This window comes from Cyanistes caeruleus, chromosome 2 (assembly GCF_971803275.1).
Source record: "Cyanistes caeruleus chromosome 2, bCyaCae1.hap1.1, whole genome shotgun sequence".
Classification (NCBI taxonomy): Eukaryota; Metazoa; Chordata; class Aves; order Passeriformes; family Paridae; genus Cyanistes; species Cyanistes caeruleus.
Window position 1 is genome coordinate 95,348,091 of NC_141702.1, and position 7,847 is coordinate 95,355,937.

Below are 7,847 nucleotides of genomic sequence, written 5' to 3' on the forward strand. Positions count from 1 at the left end.
GATCCCAGCCCCTGTGGGGAACTGAGGTGTGAGCACAGCTACTCTGAGCTGCTCTTGACACCAGTGGCTGCATCCTCTGCAGTCCATGGAGAGCACACAAGACTGAACAAAAGTTTTTGATCTTGTTTGTTTCTAAATTTAAAATAGCAACAAGCAAGACATGGTTGGACTGTCAGAATTTTGGTTTAGGTCTTGTTCCTTGAAACTTCTAGTGAGACATCCTCATTTCAAGTGAAATGAACTAAAATATTGTCACACCCATTGCACTGACATTTTTGGGAGCTACAAATATCCATTTGAATAGGGTGTCTCCATACGCTGGAAGGAATTGAATGATTTTCTCTAGGGCAGCCTGCAAATCTGTAGTGTGTAAGACAGTAGCTAGACATAGACCCATAACTATGGTGCATAAAAGTGTGTTTTGAAGTTGATAGCAGTATTTTGAAACTCTTTCAGGTTTTCTTAGAAAATGTACATTGTTAACTAAATGTCTTTTAAGTAAGTTTTACTGGTGTCACTACGAAACAGCTGTTCAGTCAGAAATTGGAGGGGAAACCTGGATGATGGTATCCCTTTGCTGAAATAGCAGATGTATTATGCATATCAGCTCCAGGAAGGGTAAACATGTGTCCAAGGTCACGGTTTCACCCTTGGCTGACTGAGGTCCTTAGAGGAATTTTGGTTTTGCCAGAGTGTATTTAGTCTCTGAGAGTTGCACATAATTTCCCAGGTGCCTCTTGTTTTCTAAAGTCCGACTTGAGGCTCCATGTTCCAAGTTGTCTCTTTCATAATCAGCTCTGGCAGACTGTGCTGCAAAGTATTCTATGTTTTAGTAGACCCTCCACAAAGGAAAAACCCAACTTGCATTCCTGAAAAGAGACCGTAATTGAGAGGCGTGCTGCAGCAAGTACACATGTGCATTATAAAGTATTGACAGATTTCTACTGATTTCTGTTTAGATGCAGAGATAAACGCATCCCTAAAAGGTCAAAAAAAGGAAAAACAGTCAAATTTTTAGAAGAGAATCATCTGTTGCACAATTTCAGCTTGTCCTGATCATGGGCGAGAAGAATCTCAGTGTAGTTTCAGAAACTGTCTTGAAGCATTGCAATGTGTTTTGGGTTTGTTTTTTTTTTTCTCCTTTGTCACTTCCTATCTTTCTGAATAAGCTGCTTCCTGCTACCCCAGAACAGCCAGTGCCACCCCTTAATTTACAGTTAGGAATGCAGACACGAGGGAAGGCGAGGGGATGAAATATGGTGTCAAGTTTGTATCTGCTCACATTTCACACACTGAGGAGACAAGCCCCTTTGGCCAGTTGCCATGGGGAATTTTTTTGCAGAAGTAAATAAGTCAGAACAGAGAGAACTCAGATTCATACTACCCCAGCTGCAGAATGTCATTAAGTCTCAAAGGGTGCTATGTGCATTGTGTGAAAAGAATTTTGTAATCTGGCTGTAACTGTAGTTGCAAAACTATGTTTGAGTTTAAACCTTTATTTTGAACTTTTAGTTACTGGCTTGTTTCTTGCATTCTGATTAAAGCATGCATTGTCTTATAAATAGTTTCTATTTTTAAACCAGAAGAAGGTTTAGATTAAATGTTTCAATGGCATATGAGTGGTTGATTTTGTTTTCTTGTTTCTTCCCATGCCAACTTTGATCTAACCTTCATTTCCTAATTAATTTTTGAGGGTACTTGAAAAGGGAATTAAATCTACCAGGGCACAAAAAATATCACGTAGATGGCTTTTCATTTTAAAGTGTCATTCATTATCCAACTTTCTGATCCCGGTAATCTTCAGAAATGTGGGCATAGGAGGGGCTGTTTTCTTTCTCCCCCCTCCCATTTATTTTCCTTTTTTTGTTTGGTTGGGTGGTTGTTTGGTTTTTTTGTTGTTTTTTTTTTCTTTTGGTGGGGTTTTTTATTTGTTTGTTTGTTTTTTTAGTTGTTTTTTTTTCCCCCTTAAAACATCTAAGAATTCCACTAGTAGGTGGGGTTTTTTTGGTCAGTTCTTTTTCAGTGTGAGTTACATGAGTATGGCATCCATGAAATTGGTCCTCGTATACATGGGAGGAGTCTCATGCTGTGGCTTCGTAGTTCCAGAGAACGAAATAGGTTCTGTTGTGTTGGGATGTCTTGTGCTAGATTCTTCTCTGATTTGGTGAAGGAATGGGGAACATGTATGCCTTTAGCAGAGATTTTTGAAAAAGAACCCATTATCTGGATGAAACAAATATCTATTAGAAAAAGGCATTTTTAAAGTTTCCATTTAATCAATTTCTGTGTCTCTGGAATAATACACAATGACACTACTTCCATTACAGCTTTTCTTTAAGTGCTTTGGGTGCTGTACGTGCCATGAATGGTCTGAGAAAGGTTGATGCCTGCAGAGCTGCAGTGGTTAAACCACAGGTTCATACAGTGCATTGAGCAGCCCCCACAAGGCTGTTTTAACCAGGGTGGTCTTTGAATCAAATGGTCACTAAGACTGTTGTCATGACTGCAGGTGACAGTAGGGCAGGGGATGTGTCTGCTGACCAAAGCCCTGGGACTTGCCCACACAGCTCCCTCAAACCTTCTTCTTGCGGAGCGTTATTGCTGGCAAGTCTGACTTGAATTCATCATGTCAGAGGAAGAAGGCTTGCCTTCATCACATGCTCCCAGTCTCATGTCCTGCATCTATAATGACATCTCGTTAACAAAAACTTCAACCTAAGTTTTAAACTGCTTTGTACCTTGTGGTCAGTGGGTAAAATTCAGGCCAGAGCCTGCCAGCATCCCATGTGATGCTCACTGGCTCCGTCAAACTTCCCTGCAACCCAGGGAAAGGGAGGTTAGAAATAAAAATACCACCTGGGTGGGAGGGAGAGCACACGTGTGTGTTTGTGTCATCACCCATTAGCTCCCTGAGCTGCAGTTTGGTGGAACGTGTACCGAGCACTACGCCAGGAGACAGTACATCCTGCTCCCAGCTCTTTCCCCCGACTATTTTTGTGCTCTCCACAACTGTTATTAAGCAAGACCACAGAGTATTTTTACAGCATAAGCAGAAGAGGTCTAAGCTGCATTTTAGGGCTGTGAACCGTCAGTAACCCACACTGAAATATAGGGATATGTAATATCTTTATGCAATCCAAAGAACATGTCCTGGAATAAAAAGGAATTTGGATGTTGATAATATTTTGCAATGTTTGATCAAACAGATTAGCTTGCCTTTGGACCCACCTCTTCTCCTTCTTTAATTTAAAAAGCTGCCTATAAAGTTTTTATAGGGCTTATTATCCACATTTCTGATAACAGAGGTTTTTATTTCACTTCTGGTTTGGTGCAGCAAGAGTTACATGGGACATCCTCGATTGGGCACAAAGCAGTAATACAACAGATTGTTCTACCTAGGCTAATAGAGCCAAGCAAATGGAAATCTTCTGACCTAAGCATGGTGTGTCTGAGACTGAGCTTGGATGTCTGGGCTTGGATCTCTGCTCTCCTGAGAGTCTCTGCAATGTCCCCCTTATTAAAGCTGACAAGCCAAAATATTGCTTTTGGATTTAATTGCTCTTACTATAATACTGGACAGTTGTAAAATGGACAAATTTTAAGAATGCTTTTGCCCAAAATTTGAGCCAGTGTTACATTTACACCACTGTCTTCTTGGTTTGTTTTCTAAAGAATTTTTTTTATGCTTAAAATGCATGGCCTTATATATTGCATATTTCAGCAGCATCTGTTGAACTTTAAAGTTTGAAATTTCTATCTTGAGTTATTTCCTATGCACAACTAATCGTTATAGCTGAGTGAGAGACTTTTTTCATTTTTGTATTCCATCTAAACACTATTTTGAAGTTTTGATGCTCATTTTAAACGCTTTGGATGACATTAAGTAACTGCATTTACTGGACTCAAACTTTTGAAGAATTGCATTTCAACAGGGAGATTAGGACAAGGTGGTACAGGTGGGTCACTGCACTTTGTAAATTATGAAGGAGGCAGCTGAAAACAAGGGGGGTTACACAGAGTTCCTGCTCAGTACTGTGCTCCTAAGAATGGACAGGGGACCATGAACCAGGGGTGCTCTGGAGTATTTCTGTGCCTGTTCATCATGGCAGTCCCTCTATGGAAATTCCTTGGGCTGTTTAGATCTGGAATACATATAGAAGACAGTCTACTACCTCCTTTTGAGGATGTAACCGTCAAATTTCTCAATTTTTTTTTTTTCCTAAACCTAAGGTGATATCAGAGTAAGTAATGGGAAAATTTGGCCTTTCATTCCTCAACTTTTTCTAGTCTCAGATCCTTTTGAGTTGTGCTCTTATTTTGTACTGGAGATTACTGTCATTAAAGCCCAAGTTTTGGAAGAAGAGGGGTGGAGGGAAAGAAGGAACTAAATTATCTCTGAGCTATTTGAATACACTTCTAAAACATGGAGTAAGCACTAAGAGAAAGGAAGTTAATGACCTATTTTTGTGAGATAAGGCAGACAGTAGATTTTGAGGAGTGGAGCTGAAATGCCCCATAGCAGACAAAGTTATTCCTGAAGAGCCCTGCTTCCTCTTTCGATATTAACTTTTCCCATTTTAAGAGATTTTTTGGTGGGATTTCAATGTGGCAGCTGCTGCAGAGTTAACAAAACCGAGTTAAAATTTCCCCCCGTGTTTCTGGCGGGTGAAAGCTCAGCGTGCCAGGGCTGTGGGGGCAGAGGTGGCTGGATGAGAGCCCTTGGGAAGAGCCAGCCGGGGGTGTTGGAGACCACCACTGTGCCCGCAGCACCGCTGCCCCACGGGGCTGGGCCGGGCCCGGGTGTTCCACTTGCGTTATTCGAAGTGAGTCAGATTGCTGTGGTGATACTTGGCTGATCTGCTTCAGCTGCTGGCTTGAGTATTTATACACAGATGAGAATATGTGTGTGAGTGGAGCAAGCTAGCGAGCAACTGCAGAGTGGGTCAGCTGGCAGATGCAGGGTGAGGCAGGGGCTGGGCTGAGCATCACCTGAGTGTGGGAGCAGGGTGAGCAGCAGGATGTCTGTTTTCCTTCCTAGGATTGCACAAGTGCATGGGGATGAAGACATTTTGCCCAAAACTTTCAGGTTCCTCTTTCACCCTTTCTGTAAGACGCAGGATTCTGAAATCCTGCTTCTTGTCATGCCTTGGTTTTCTTCTCTAAGGAAGAAATACTCTTGGAGGTGTATGAATGAAGGTCTTGACCCATGTCCCACTCCTTCTCTGTGAAGTGGTGTAGCTGGGGGCAAGGACCTTCTTCCTCAGGAGGCAGACAATTTCTGCTCTATGCCCTCTCCACCTTTAACACAGGAATAGGAATAGCAAGTCCAGGTCTCTCCTTTCCAGCCACACCCTTTTCCCTTTCTTGCAGGAGGGACAAACCTCAGCCCCTTTGCAGAAATCTGCAGCCTTGCCAGACTCCCCTTTCTCTCTTCATCACCTGCCCAGTGTTGCTGCCAAACTTCTGTCATCCTTGCAGAGCGAACATGTTATTTTTTTTTCTCTGAAGCAACAGATTTGGATTTTGCCTGCACACCCATAATGGTTGCTCTGGCTCTGCCCCTGTCCTCGGTGCACTTCAGAATTTCTACAGGCTCTCCATGTAGTGCCAGCTCCTTGGGTGGCCTGGAGAAGATGGGTCAGTGTGGGAGTGAGAGGGGCTGCTTGTGCATTGCTAGGAAAGGTCCTGGCCCTGGTGGGTAAGCCCCAGTGGAGAATCTACCAGCAGATTCTCAGCACAATCTCATGCTTAGAGCAGTGAAATGCATGAGTCAGGAGTGTGAGGATGGGATTTAACACTGACTTTTTCTGCCCTTGACTGTCCTTTGCTCCTTGCAGTCTTCACTGCAAATTTTGAGACCTTGAGATTTTTTCTCAGTTGAGAAAATCAGGGCTAATTTAGGTATATCTTTTACTTTTGTGTTAGAACTACTCAGGGTGTGTTTAGCTGAATGACTTTTTTTTTTTTTTTTTACTATTTTTTTTTTTGCCTCCACCAGGCTTTCTCTTTCACAGACGTGAAACCTTTCATTGTCCCTTTCAAGAAATGCCACAGTGTTATTCAGAGTTGTTATATTAATGTTGTAAGGATTTTTGATGCAATGCCTCAATGCAGATTTGACAACATCCAACAACTTGTGATAACAGTTGCACACAATCCAGAGTGGCTCATTATGTTGGCTGGGAAAGAAAGAGCGGTGATGTCTTGCTTTTCCTGCGCCCCAGGAGTTAAAGATACTGGAAAGGGGCTATATGGATTTTGCATAACAACTTAATGTTTTAAACATTTCTCTGTTTGTCTGGAATATGAGCTACCAGTACTTTTGTTGTTGCTGTTGCTAAGTTACATACAAGTGTTTCTTTACGAAGTGACATCGTTAAAAAAAAAAAGCCTCCACTGTTTTAAAGGATCTTGCTGAATCTCGTTTTGTCCTTTTCAAAAAAATTATTTAATCCTGCTCTCCTCTTTCTTACCTGCACTTCCTCCTCAGGGCAAAGGGAGATCATAGAAAATTATTCTGTGACAATACGTCTAGAAATAGCAAATGGTGATAATGAAAAAACACAAATGTTTGGTTTTGGTAAGGACTGATTAGGATTGCTCTGATGCGCTGTAATTTTTGTGCACCCATCTTTACAGAGATGCATCATCCAACAGGGTGCATTTTTCATTGTGCAGGCTAATCTCTTCAGTGCATGCCAGACCTCTGAAAAGTACCACAGTTTTTACTCTATAACAACATGTGAGTTCTAAGTAGATCAACTTTTAGGGAATATTTTTATTTGTTTTGTCTGTGGAGAAGTCACTGCAGCTGTAAGGGCTGCCCATTTTAATGTGGGGGGTGTTGGTTAGGGTGGCTAAAATATCTGACTTCTGAAAATATTTCTTAAGGTAGTGAGCCAAGTCTTGTCCTGGCTAAACCCACATAACTTCAGAGCATTACTGCTGCAGGAGCAGAAAGCCTGCAAGCAGCAGGTCCCTGTCAGGGGGGACGGCACAGCCAGCCAGAGGAAACAGAGCTCAAAGCAACTTCTCCTCCAGGCACCCACTATCCCAGCAGGGCTCTGAGCTTTTTCCACCTTGTCTTCCAAAAGGTCTGCTGGTAAATGGGGAAATATTCCTGAGTATGTGCCTGCTAAAAATATTGTGAAAAGTGTGAGAGATGGCCAGGTGATCTGGGCAGCGTCACTGACACACTTTGGAGAATAAGCTTGTGGGGGGAACAAAAGCAGGGTACTGGCTCTCTAAACAAGACTGAATTTGTTTTTCCATAGCCCTTTGAAATCCTTCTAGGCAGAGGCTTTTAATTGCGATATGCTTTGGAGGAAACTTAAAGCAACTTATGGTTAGGTTACATTATAAGTTCAAACAGGATATGTATCAAATACCTGGAAGGAAAGTATGACTATTTTGGATTGCAGGGCAGCCCAGATTTTGCATAGAAATGCCATTTCAAAGCTCCAAGGCAGACACAACAGTTTTCCTGAAATAATACCAGCAGTAATCCCTTCAAATATCCCCAAGTGTATTGGCTCACGCATGTTTTAAAATTCTTTCTCAGTTTCGTTATAAAAACTTGCATATTTCTCTCCCCTTCACCATATGAAAATCTTCTAAGAATTTTTTATGAGCTTTTGTAGACTTCAGAATAAGCCCTCCTTCCCCTCCCCTTCCTTACTTTCTAATCCAATTTAGTCAGATAGTTACTTCAAATCCCTTGGAGGCCTGTAGTTTGTTCATTCTCCCACAGTGCTGAGATTTCCCTCCAGCCCAGCTGGCAGGAGTTTTTAGAAATAACAATATCTCAGGGGGAAGGAGCTGAAGATTGAATGGGGTCTTTTGTCCAG

General features: G+C 42.0%; 1 long non-coding RNA gene across 1 annotated transcript in view; it reads left to right on the forward strand.

The window, feature by feature from the left end:
- The window catches only part of LOC111926130 (uncharacterized), a 156,133-nt gene that overhangs the window by 132,442 nt on the left and 15,844 nt on the right, over window positions 1-7,847 (forward strand). The gene's annotated exons all lie outside the window — the stretch shown is intronic.